This window comes from Spinacia oleracea, chromosome 4 (genome assembly GCF_020520425.1).
Source record: "Spinacia oleracea cultivar Varoflay chromosome 4, BTI_SOV_V1, whole genome shotgun sequence".
NCBI classification, from domain to species: Eukaryota; Viridiplantae; Streptophyta; class Magnoliopsida; order Caryophyllales; family Amaranthaceae; genus Spinacia; species Spinacia oleracea.
This window is the reverse complement of record NC_079490.1, coordinates 180,062,437-180,075,659: the sequence shown is the minus strand read 5'-3', so window position 1 is coordinate 180,075,659 and position 13,223 is coordinate 180,062,437.

Here is a 13,223-nt window from a genome sequence, read left to right as displayed (position 1 = left end):
TTGAAAAACAAAACCGGGATGTTATTAAGGGCTTGTTAGTTGAGAGTGGTGTCATCATAAAGGACATGAGTAAGATTGCTGATGCGACGGCGTTCTTACCATGTAAATGCGTTGTATGTCTAGATGAGGTGGCGCCGGCGCTGCCGATTGTTGATGACGACGGTGGTGATAATAAGGTTAAGGCGGTGGCGATATTGAAGTGCCCTCATGTGTACCATCTAGATTGCCTTGTTGAATGGATTCTCAATTGTAAAACAACTGGAGCTGCTACTTCATGTCCTCTTTGTCGCTCCCCTTTGCTTCATTCCACTTCTACTTAATTAATTTCATCGATTTACTTCCAATTTAGGGTTTCGATTTACTTGGTGTTGATTATTGTATTTGATCTAATGATCTTCAATGAATACGTACTTTGATTTTTGCGATTCAACTGCTTTCATGATAATTTTTAAGATTGTGCAACTTGTTCTCAGATTTTATTATATTCTAACCCTAATTTCGTTCTTCAATTAGTTTTTTCAAGGAATCATACAAGTATCAATTGAATAGACAAAATATATAATTAGTAGTGTCATTTTTCTAAAACTCGAACAAACGATTATAATTGAGACACGGTGATTCCACATTGTTCTTCTAGTAAGAACTTTTAACTGACAAGTGAAGTCAACAGTGATGATTGAAAAATTATCAGGATCTTCTTAGAATATCTTATGAGTTTTCACGAAGGGAACACTTAATTAATGAATATATCGGAAACAATAACAAGAAATAAACTAGAGTTGTTACAAGGAATAAGATGATATCATCAAGAAAATCTACTAGTTTGGCCTTAGATAGATACATGAGTTTTGAGTAGGCTGCAACTCGAAACGATAGAGTGGACATCAATGGTTGACATATATTGATGAGCCACTTAACAATCATCATGGAAACCATGTTGATCACACGGCAAATTGAACAAATATCGTCGACCTTATTAGCATTGCCCAAATCCCCGACTCTCACAGCAGAGGCATCCGCGGGTTTCGTACAATTGGACGACGTATGTTGATGAGTGTGGAAGTTATATATATATATATATATATATATATATATATATAAGTTCATACTTTATTTGTAGTATATTTTAAGTAGTTCGGGAATATATTACAAAGATGTATTGCATACATACAACTATACAAGAATAATAGTACCCCAAATCCCCAATTACACCAAAAGAGAGCAAAAGAAAACGGAAAACTTAATAAACGAAGAACGGAGGCCTTAGCTTCATGCTTGATGTGTTTGAGCACCAACGTAACGTAGTCTCCCATGTTCTTTATTGGATTATCTTGAAGAACGGCACAATTGGATCATGCATTGACGACCACCCCACATGAATCACCAAATTCATGCATTGACAACCACCCCATCTGAATCACCAAATTGTTAAGTACTACGTATCTTTCAAGTTTTAAGTATTTGTATAGTTGTCAAGGTGTTTATGCCAAATTTCGTATGGACGACCTTTGGTTGGGACATAGACGACTAGATAAAATAATTATGCAAATGACAGGAAATAAATGACGGAAAATAAAGAGAGACGAGACAAGAGATGGTGACGCGGAAAACCCGAAAGGGATAAAAACCGCGGGTGGCAATGAGTCCACCAATCCACTATGTTACTGGCATAAAAAGCCTCGTTGAATACAAGTACATTGTTTATTCGCGGGTATGTAAACGATGCTAATAGTAAAACATAGGTAAAAGATAACAGGGTGTACGAAGGGAATACATGAGTGGATGATATGCTTGGGGAGGGCTTGTTGTGGATGAGCTTCGTATTACGGCAGTACGTTTGTTGTTAGGGGAAGGAAAGCTTGCTATTCTCTTCTGATCACTTGGATACGGGGAAGATAATAGAAGTAGGAGATGATTAGTTAACCGTAGGTGGTTTGGGTGGTTTTCGAACGGTTTCTCACAGGAGGGTAGATAATGGGAAGTAATATCTTGGGATCGGAGAGGATCCGATGCCTTTAGGTCTTGGATGATGGTGGTATTTATACAGAACTCCAAGTCTAGTATTGTTGAGATAGTTGTGCTAGTAATGCTCCTTGAATTGCTCAACTGATTCCACGATCTTCTAAACCGCTTCCTTGACCTTCTCTAACTGATTTGACCTTGACTCAGCCACAACGACTCCCTAAAAGTAGGAGCTAACTGGTACGATCTGATTCACGTTGACCCGTTCATGCGTCGATCTCACGTCATACAAAACGACCCATAACAATAGCCCCCATTTTCCTAATTGTAGCAAGCCGGAAGTTAGGAAAATAATCTTCAAAGCTTGTCACCATGTTCGTTTGTTATCGACGCTAATCTGTCACTGTCTTCGGCTTGTCCGTCGTCTTTCGTACTTAACCTTGTTCAATGACGTCACCACCTGGTGTCATCCACGATTTCTGATAGCACTCGATGTCATCACGCGTATATTGGTGTCTTTATGTCGATGTTGGTGTCCTCAACTTAATGAGATGTAAACCTGACATCTTGTGAAAGAATCGTTTCTCTCAACAAGCGTAAGACGACATAGTGTAATTCTTACAAAACTTTGCGAAAACATGTTAAGACATAGCATTTAGTTAGGTATCCGGCGTCATGGCCAACTTTTGTATCTTCGTCTGTCTTTTGATATTTGCGGGCGTCGCGGCCGACTGTTGTACCTTAGTCTGTCGTTTGATGTTTACTGCGTCATGGCCAACTGTTGTATCTCAGTCTGTCGTCTGATGTTTACAGGCGTCATGACTAACTGTTGTATCTTAGTCTGTCGTCTGATGTTTACAGGCGTCATGACCAACTGTTGTATCTTAGTCTGTCGTCTGATGTTTACAAATGTCATGGCCAACTGTCGTAACTTAGTACGTCGTTTGACGTTTACAGGCGTCATGGCCAATTTTTGTATCTTATTCGGTCGTTTGATGTTTACAAGCGTTCCTCTATTGTCGCCGTTGTGTGACATTCATCGTATGCAGGCGATATAAGCCTCTTCGTTTGTTCGTAGTCATGCGAAGAATTTAGAGATGGAAGTTGCGTCGAGTGGGCACAAGGCCGAATCATTTTAATCAGATGTAATGCCATGTGAGGGTAGGTAGCAGGCGACTAAGTTGAATTTACAGGTAAATGAAGTGGATTGTTCGAAGCAAACTTATGACGAATGTCAAGAAGAGTCGAAGAGTTGTGAGGTTTCCTATAACATGAGGACGAGGGATAAGAGGCTTCGATGGTGCAGTCTATGGAAGGAGAGTTTAGCCTATGGGATTTTCGGAACAGTAGTCTAAGTAGGTTTTGAGTATTCTGGGCTGGCTTCGTTTGTCGTCGGTGTTGAAGGGGAAAGACGTGTGTTTTTCTATTTTGTATTTGGCGATTGGTTAGGCGTTTGGACAAGCGTCAAGGGTGCATACACGTCGTTAGCTTAAAATGTTGTTTACGCTGTCTCTGTTGTTCGTTGTGGAATAGATGGCACCTGTGAGGTACTCAAAGAGCGAAGTTATGTGCACATAAATAGTACCTGCGTCGTCTGTAGTGGTCGCACTTAGAAGCGACATGTCGTCGTTGGGATCCAATAAGTTTAAGGGTCATGACCATGGAGACGTTGTCGCTTGTAGTTGATAGCGTCGTTCGTTGATGTCGTCTTCTGATGATGTCGTACGTTGTTGTTGTCGTTGGTGATATCGTCAACAAGTGATCTGTAGAATAGAAAAGGTAGAGGTGGACGTTCGCTTGATGCGATGTTAGCGTTGATTTTCAAATAAATAAGATGAAACATAAATATAATATAATTGCGTTTGGAAGGATATATTCAATGCGACAGATAAAAAAAACTGAAATTGAACTTTAATCGCAGTGTAGTGAAAAATGTAATAAATTAATCAACGCACGAAGTAAGTGTTAGATATTACTTAATATGGGCTCGTGTAACGAAATTACGTCGTGTCGCTGACTGTCCCTTGATGACGATTCTACAATCAACAGCATTGTCCTGATGTTGTGACACCTCTCGTCGCCGATCTTGTTTTCGTTCCTGAGATCATTGTCATCGCTTGTACCACCGTCATCACATTTGGCGACGTCCCGTCACGTTGAATGATGACGCATCGCTGGTCTTGACACTGTCCATTCCAATGTTGGTCGGATTATTGGTTGATCCTCGCAATGTGGCACCAGAAAGAACATATGGTTAATGTGAATTCCTTATACTGTCTTAAGAAGTGGACTTTTTCTTAACGTCTTTGGTAAAACCATTTGACAAACTTACATTACAATATGTCGTAAATTAAAATACATGTGAACTCTTTATAAATTACCTTTCTTGTTAATCGATTGACGTCCTATCACTTGTCGTCTTTGGGAAACCCAATGACTTTTCTTTATCCGCCTATTTCGACATGTGATAGTAGTTGAGCCCCCAATGTTTGTACATTTGTCTTAGCGTCGTACCTGTTACCAAAATCTTACGACAAGATCATCATGAAAATAAATTGTATCACATCGTCAGTTAAATTTCAAAGTTGTAACAAGTATATTAAACTGAACGGGAGTATGTACTATCTTGCCCCCCTGTGGCGGCTTTAGGAAGATATCATGACTGAAGTCGGCCACAGATATGATGACGTTCATTTATATTTGACGTCGTACATGCGTGCCAGCATGATGCAACCTCTAAACGTCCTGTCAAGTCAAATTACCTCAAAACGATTTGATAAAATGGTTTAGTCATTAGAGAAATTGAGACATTCATGGTGCGATGCAAAAATTTATTAGTTAACTTGATGAACGTTGAATACGAGACATATTAATACAAGAGAACAACAATGAATGAATTGAAATGAGAAAGTGTGTGAAAAATAGTTTAGAAGTTACTCATGTGTCATCATGGTCATTGATGATGATTATTCGACATTCCGATTTCCTTAGCTTTCTCGGTAGTCTGGTGGCGTCGTGTCATCGGTCATTGCCATCTCGTGGCGTCGGGGCATACCGTCATGATCAAGGTAAGCTGTTGTCATTAATATACATACTAACGCGTATAGTCGCGGCATGTCGTTAGTAAATGAAAAATAGTTATCACGGATGATATATGAGAAAATTTCAATAGGATATGAGGTGTTAGTTTATAAAATTTTGACGTCACTAATAAATGAATTGAGTCACTCATACCATTCGATTGTGTTGATGACCCTCACGATCTGCGATGTACGTGGCAGCGACAATACGTGTATATTATAAATAAAAGGTAACTCACTTCGAAAGTATGTTCGTACCTTTATCCCCCATTGATATTCATGTATCAATCAACGATCTGTTGGCGAACTTACGAAGAAATATATTGTTAAAATAAAGATGTTCGATAATTACTTCTACGTACCATGTTTAACGCCAAGAAACTTCTTGTCGTCATAGGGGTAACCAGAATGGTCGCGTCCTGCTGTCGTGACTTGCTGTCGTGGCGTCATGTTGTATCGTCGTGACCTCATGTTGTGTCGTGACCTCGTGTAACACTTCTAGCGTTGGTCGCCTGCTTTACTCACGACCTTGCCAAGCGACACGTCAGTACCTGTAGACAAGACAATACTTGGCGACACGACATGATCAAACGACAAGTGGTGACGATGTTAGTACAAAAAGTAGGATAACAACGTATAACATATATTTCAAAGTGCTTTTGGAAATTAAAACGAGCAAAGTATACTATATAAAAAGAAAATCAAGTATACTATATGAAAATTAAATGAGATAGAGTATACTATATGCTCCCCTGTGGCGACTTCAGGACAACTACAAATTCTCCTATTTGATACTTGGACTGAAGTTAGCCACAAAATCTAGTATTGCCGACAATTTGTTGCTGAATCTCCATTTGTCGCCTTCGTTTTTGGAGACGTCGTCGACTGATGTGGAGGTGACGTCGGACGAAACTATGTTGACGTCATGTCATTGGTGGATGACGTCACGTGTTCGCATCTGTTTTAGTGACAACAAGGACTAGAAACAATATTAGTTTAAATTAAAATCACTGGGGTTGAGTTTTATACCATACTTCTCGCGACGTCAAGTGATCAAATCGTCTTCGAGATCTTATCAAGGTACGAGACAACTCATATTGTATCTTGTTTGTGATGACATCTGCATGATGGTCCGTGACGTCTAGACCGAAACCTGTCACATATTCGAAAACGAGGCCAAACGATTAGAGTTGAATATTATAAATATTAGTACCTATTTTCGATGTCATCAAGCGTTGGTGTCGTTGTTGTCACGATATGCATCATCTAGGTTGAATTCGACCACTCAAACGCGTCGCTTCTAGCGATGACACCTGCTGATGTCGACACCTGATCTGGCGACGACATGTACCCTGATGTCATTCCATATTCCATCGACTAACGAGCCTGGCGACGACACCTGACCCGTCGACGACACCTGACCCGTCGACGACGCCTGACCTTCGACGACACCTGACCCGTCGACGAGACCTGACCGTCGACGACACCTGACCTTCGACGACACCTGACCCGTCGGTGACTCCTGACCGGTCGACAACACCTGATCCGTCGACGACACCTGACAGTCGACGACACCTGACCGTCGACGACGCCTGACCCGTCGACGACACCTGTCATGTTGATGACATGTGCCCTGACGTAGCTCCATCTCATGGTGGCGACAAAGTATGACAACAACCCATAGCCTGACGACAAATTTATTGGTGAACCCAAGTGGGTCGGATATTGTGTTTGAGAGAATATTTGTGGATATGTGTTTGAAGATAAATCTAGCCATCTCCCCACAGACGGCGCCAAACTGTTTATGCCAAATTTCGTATGGACGACCTTTGGTTGGGACATAGACGACTAGATAAAATAATTATGCAAATGACAGGAAATAAATGACGGAAAATAAAGAGAGACGAGACAAGAGATGGTGACGCGGAAAACCCGAAAGGGATAAAAACCGCGGGTGGCAATGAGTCCACCAATCCACTATGTTACTGGCATAAAAAGCCTCGTTGAATACAAGTACATTGTTTATTCGCGGGTATGTAAACGATGCTAATAGTAAAACATAGGTAAAAGATAACAGGGTGTACGAAGGGAATACATGAGTGGATGATATGCTTGGGGAGGGCTTGTTGTGGATGAGCTTCGTATTACGGCAGTACGTTTGTTGTTAGGGGAAGGAAAGCTTGCTATTCTCTTCTGATCACTTGGATACGGGGAAGATAATAGAAGTAGGAGATGATTAGTTAACCGTAGGTGGTTTGGGTGGTTTTCGAACGGTTTCTCACAGGAGGGTAGATAATGGGAAGTAATATCTTGGGATCGGAGAGGATCCGATGCCTTTAGGTCTTGGATGATGGTGGTATTTATACAGAACTCCAAGTCTAGTATTGTTGAGATAGTTGTGCTAGTAATGCTCCTTGAATTGCTCAACTGATTCCACGATCTTCTAAACCGCTTCCTTGACCTTCTCTAACTGATTTGACCTTGACTCAGCCACAACGACTCCCTAAAAGTAGGAGCTAACTGGTACGATCTGATTCACGTTGACCCGTTCATGCGTCGATCTCACGTCATACAAAACGACCCATAACACAAGGTATGAGAAAATTGTACTACGTAGGTTATAAACGCAACAAAAGAAAAAAAATACCATTAGGATGGAAGACTTGGTCAGTGAATTAGGATGAACACTCGTTGCAGGTTCGCCAGGAACTCCATAACTTCATGATCAAATGAATTACTTAAAAAGCTGATTGTTCAATGACATTGAATTTAATTAATTTAGAAACTGATTATTTAATACATATCACCTATTAAGAAATCATAATGCAAATCATAGATTGATTCATGCAATTTCTAAAGAAAATATATAAGGAAATCGAATTTAATGAAGTACTAGTTACCAATTATATTAACATTAATCATAAAATAAAATAAAAAACCATACTCCCTATGTTCTCGAATATAGTCCCTTTTGGAATCTTGACACTATTCACAATTGAAGAGAATCTTCTAATTTCTTTCCAATACGTACTTTAAAACATATTCTTGTGAGATCTTATTTTGTTCGTCTTAATGTATAGTTTAACAATATCAAATTTTTATATTTTTCTAACATACATATTTGGAGATATTTACGTTTAAATATTGAGTTGAAACGAGTTGAAAAGTCAAATTAAACAGGACTAATATTTAAGAACGAAGGGAGTAAAAGAAAATTAGTTAATAAATCAGATTTAATCACAACAGACAAAAAGTCAAAAATAAAAAAGAAAGTCACAATCAAACACTTAATCACAGCCACGCCAAGTATAATCATATATTACTAATCACATAATTTATTTTTTCCCTTCAAGTATTTTATTATGCCACGTCTTTATATTGTCACAAATAAATCATGTTTTAATTTAAACTAGTGTGTAGCCCGGGCGTTGCCCCGAGTTTTGGCTTTTATTCGGCTTTATTTTTTAAAAATACGTGCACCTATAGATGGTGTCGTCATATAATTACGGTGGTGACATAAGATTAGTGGACGATATCAAAAACCTCCCAAATCTGAAACCCAACATTCGGAAATCAAAATAAAGGCGGATCCTTTTCTTCAAAGTAATAAATGTACATTTATAAATCAAGTAATCGTTTCCTTTTTTTTCATTCATTTTTATTCAAATGTATTTTTTTATTGTAAAGATGGTATATATACTTATATGGAGAGATATTACATAAGTTGTTGTTGGTTAAGATGGTAGGAAGTGTAACTTTTAATAAAGAGGTCCAGTGTTCGATCCTTATTACATATTTTTTGGTTATAATGACATGTCATGATGCTAATTAATGGTGAAGTGGCGTAATAAGGAGAGGTCTACGTGACACGTACACGTTCTTAAAAACGTCTTTTAATATATTAGTATAGATTGTTTAAACAAAATTCAATAAAACAAATAATTTCATAATAAAAATATATCCCCCAATTATTTTGATGTCTAATTTCTTTTTTAGAGAAACTGTGCGGCTAGAATCTTTTACATATTTGGATGAAGCAAGGAATTCGTCTACCGTTCTTATTCTTATAGAGAGAAATGCGCTTTCACATCTTCATAAACCGAAATGGATAGGGAGAGAAAATGTTCCTTTTTTTAGGATACTCCCCAATATGAGCTCGAACCTTCCTTCTTAACTCCCGAAACTTCTTCGTAGCTAGTGGCTCCCTTTTATGTCTCATTTCAAGGGAACCTCAAGGCTACCTTGTAATGGTCCAATGAGGTCTGGTAATTAAGAAACTGATCAACAATTTTTATTCTGGTTCTGGGGTTTACATATACTCATAATTCTTGTTATAATTGAAATAGAGGGCGAATAATTTTTTGGAAAATTTGTAAAAAATAAGCCAACCTTTTGGCCTTCTTCCAAAAACAATCCCAGTTTTGAGTATTTTATAAATAATCCAACGTTTATGGGGTTTCTTCCCAAAATATTCCATGACCTGTTGGTAATCGGATTAACAAGTCACAATGACACGTGTCTTTATCTAATTGGTCTATATTCTTTTAATTTTTAATTTTTAAGATTTTAAATTTAAAAAACATCATCCTCTCTTCCCCTCTCCTTTGTGACTTCTTTCTCTCTCCTCCTTCTTCACCCTCCTCTCGATAGTCCTACATCTCCTCCTTCATCTCCTCTCCCACATGACAACCCCTTCCTCATCTCGGTATATCTTCTATGCGACATGGTGGGTTTAAAAACCACCACTAACCTTCTCTCTCCTCCTTCCATCGCCACCATCTTCAACTCACCCATTCCCTAGAACTGCCTCAATTTTCTCTTCTCCTCCCTCCCTCTCTCACATTCAAATCTCCAAAATATGGGCCGCCTCTAATAATCTCAAAAAATTGTAATTTCTGTTGAAAATTGGAGGGAATGGGGATTTGTGAGAAATTTGGTTGATTTGTGGTGGTTGCAGGTCACGACACAATGGGAGTGAAATTTGGGCTAGGTGGGGCGACAAATCAGGGAGGGAGTTGGTTGGAGGGTGGTTTTAGGTTGTTGTAGAGGAGGTGGTTGTGCGCGGTGGGTTCAATGTGTCAGAAAAGAGAATGAGAAGCAGGGGATTTAGGGGAAAATTAGTTGATTTTTGGTGGTTGCAGGTGGCGATGCAGCGGGAGTGAGAAATTTGGGTCTAGGTGGGGCGACATATCGAAGAGGGAATTGTCTGTAGGGTGGTTTAAGGTTGTGCATGGCAGGGGAGGTGGTTGCGGTTGGTTCAATATGGAAGGAGAGAGAATGAGAATTAGCAAGAAGGGGGGAGTGGCTGGGTGGTTGCTTGCGATGGGTTTGGTGTTCGGCGTTTGTGGCAGTGGAGCGATTGTTGGGGCGATTGTTGATGGTTGCAGGTGGCGGTGCAGTGGTGGGCCTGCTATGGTGGATTCTAGTGAGGAAATAGAAAGATTGAGAAGGAGAAGGAAGAACCGAAGAAGGGAAGGAGATTTTTTTTAATATGAAAATAAATATCCAAACCAATAAGAAAACAACATGTGACATTCTTAATCTTTTTTAAAAAAAATTGACCTGCGCGCTACCAGGGTTGTAGGTAAAATGAACTGTTTTGGGAAGAAACCCCCTAAACGTTGGGTTATTTATAAAATACTCAAAACTGGGATTATTTTTCGAAGAACGCTCACAGGGTGGATTACTTTTAACAAAACTAGCTTTTGAGCCCGTTCAAGAACGGGCGGTTGTGTAGTGGTTATTATGTATTTAGTTTATCTTTTTAAGTTCAAATTTTATTGAGCTTGTGATTTTAGAGAGAATATATGATTTAAATAAAGGTAAATTTTAAAAGTTGAAATAATACATAAATTAAATAGTGTATTACTATTGAGTGTTAATCGGGAATATGGAGTGAAAAATGTTGAATGAATAGCTTAGTGAATTGATGTTGTATGAGGAAGATGGAGTGAAAGAGGCGATTGGAGTTGTATAATATATCAAACAACAAAGAAAAAATAAAATAAAAGCCAAATTGATGGAAGAAAGAATGGATGACACGTGTCATCTAATCAAATGTGTTGACACATGTCATATAATAAAATGTGGTATTCTTTTTAAATACTAGGTATAGACTAGGTATAGATTTCCTAATTTTTTCTACATAACATAATTTTGTTTCGCACGCATATAAATGAGAATGAGAATAAGTGAGCCAAGCTTGTACATATAAAAATAGTATTTAATAAGTGAGCCAAGCTTGTACATATTTTGAAGTTCGTTTAATAAATGTGCTTGAACACCAAGGTCACCAACATATATATACTTTTCAATTAAGTTCATGATTAACTCATATATCTATGTTCGTAAACAACTCGGTTAATTATGTTCATGAACCAACTTGTTTGTTTTTGTTTAAGACAAAGAAATTACATTTTGAAAAAACTAACGAACTCACGTATTTGACTTTTAACCTCCCAAAAAACCTAGTGTAGAAAAAAAAAAAAATCAAATATACAACTTTTAAAGTTTTCAAATGTTAAAAGCGCAAAACTTGTTTATATGAATAGTTCGTTTAAGAACAACCTCATTTGTATATATATATATATATAAAACTCTTTTATTAATTCAACTCGATTAATAAACGAGTCGTTCACTATCTGTTTGCAAACCCAATATATGCTTAACGACCGATTAAAAGATCGTGTTCAAGTTCGATTCACCTAAGTTATTTTCTTTAATCGAGATATTTCTCCCAAAATTAAGTTGACGATAATTCTAATTAAATCAATACTCCATACTCTGTAACCGTCATTTGATTCACCTTATCTTTTTCTTTTTTAAGTTTCATCTATCTATACTAATATATTAAAAGGCGTTGTGGAAAATGTCTATGCATGCCACCTAGTACTCTTCCCTTTGCGCCACATCATTCACTCACCAAGTGGTATGTCATGTATGGATAACCAAAAATCAATACAATGAGGTTCGAACTCTAGACCTCATGTTTGAATGATATTTCTCATTACCATCTTAACCAACCACCAAATGTGGTTTATTTCTTCACATTAATTTATAAATAAATGTTAACATGAAGTCTAAACCAACTAAATTTTTATTTGATTTTTTATTTTCTATGGAATATTTTGAAAAAAATAATAAAGAATTATGACAACTATGAAGAAACATGATGTCATGAATCTTATAAGCATCAACTACAGAAATACCTTGTATGGCTGATTATATCTAATTTGGTGTTATTAATTTGAAGCACTTAGTTCCACTAGAAAACAAATCATACAAATAGTAAAATTATCTAATTGAAAAATTACAAACTTAATTGATGTTTTTAACTTTATGGTATACATGCATTTCGTCAAATATTGATCTCAAAAAAATCTAAAATTTAAACTATTCAAGGTAGCGACCGGGGCATTGCCCGGGCCACACACAAGATTCCCAAACCTTTAAAATGCATGAACTCAAAACACTATGCTTAACAATAGTGTATTGAGTCACATTTGGGTGAAATTCACTATTCATAAGGAAAGTTTTTATTTTCCTTCCCTTTGAAGGCTCTATTAGCCTTGCTCAATCAACCAAGGTTCGATTCTTGGTTCTTGCATATTTCCAAATTTTTTTGCTATCCCTTTTCTCCTTTCCTTTCTTTCTTCTGATCCACCTCCTGGATCATTTTCAATTTCTAACCTAAGCTCCACTCTCCTCTCACCTCCGCCCCCTCTCCTCAAATCAAACTCCACAACGAGCCACCAAATTCCGATCTTCCCACCACCATTCATGTGCCGTTCGTTACAGACTCAACCAGGTGGTGGCGGTGCTGTGTTCGAGCTGAATCTTTTCTTCGACAGCGGATTTTTTTTCCGGTCGGAACACCAGGACGCAACTCTTCCTTCTCTCTCCAACTCCTTCACACACAGCAAGACTTGTTCATCAAAAAACCCTAATTCCTCCGAGTTCATCTCCATCAACATCAATGCGATCCTGAATTTTCAGCAAATTCTCTCTCCTCCTCTGCCATGGCTGCCTTATGCAGGCTCATTCCCTTCCGCCTCCGTGTTTTCTCTCGGACTTACAGTACTTTTACCTTTGAAGGTTTTTTTTTTCAGTTTCTCCTGAAATTCAACTTTTCTTGTATCGAATTTGGTTATGATGTGAGTATTTTGATTTTTTGATGAAATG